This window comes from Octodon degus, unplaced genomic scaffold, assembly GCF_000260255.1.
Source record: "Octodon degus isolate 3935 unplaced genomic scaffold, OctDeg1.0 scaffold00046, whole genome shotgun sequence".
In the NCBI taxonomy this organism is placed as follows: Eukaryota; Metazoa; Chordata; class Mammalia; order Rodentia; family Octodontidae; genus Octodon; species Octodon degus.
In genome coordinates this window covers 7,432,891-7,433,532 of record NW_004524622.1, presented here as the reverse complement: position 1 = coordinate 7,433,532, position 642 = coordinate 7,432,891, and positions in this window count along the sequence as shown.

The window sequence follows — 642 nt, the reverse complement described above, 5'->3', positions numbered from 1 at the left end:
CAAGGGCCTGAGTTCAATCCCTGGTTCCGAAAAAAAAAAAAAAAAAGATCAAAGTTTATTTGTGCTGGATATGGTAGTGTGCACCTGTATAGTAATTCCTGCTATTTGGGAGGCAGGTGCGGGAGGCTCAAGCTGGAGATCAAACAAGGCAACTTAGTGTGAGCCGTGCCAAAATAAAAGTAAAAGAAGGCCAGCGATGAAGTTTAGTGGTGTGATGCTTGCCTAGCATACATGAGGCTCTGAGTCCAGTCCTTAGTGGGACACACACACACACACACATGCACACACATCTTGCTAGGTTATTTTGCCCTGAAAGATTGCCAGATATTTCTTTTATCTTCATTGTTCCCCCTTGCCTGTCTTCCGATCTGTTGACCTCTGTAATTTATCAGATGAGTGGTGTCTTTATCTCAAGTTGGTGACTGAGGGAGGCACCAGCCCTACATCTCCATCGAGGCCCTACAAAGGTGTTCGAGAGAGGTGAATGACTCTTTCTTGTTGCTGAGGTAGAATACCCAACAGCCCAAGTTAAAGAAGGAAAGGTTTATTTATTTACTTATTTATTTATTGTGTGTGTGTGTGGCCAGCTCAGCCCACCGGGGGGTGAGGCTGGCTGGCATGTGGTGCTGGGGGATTGAACCG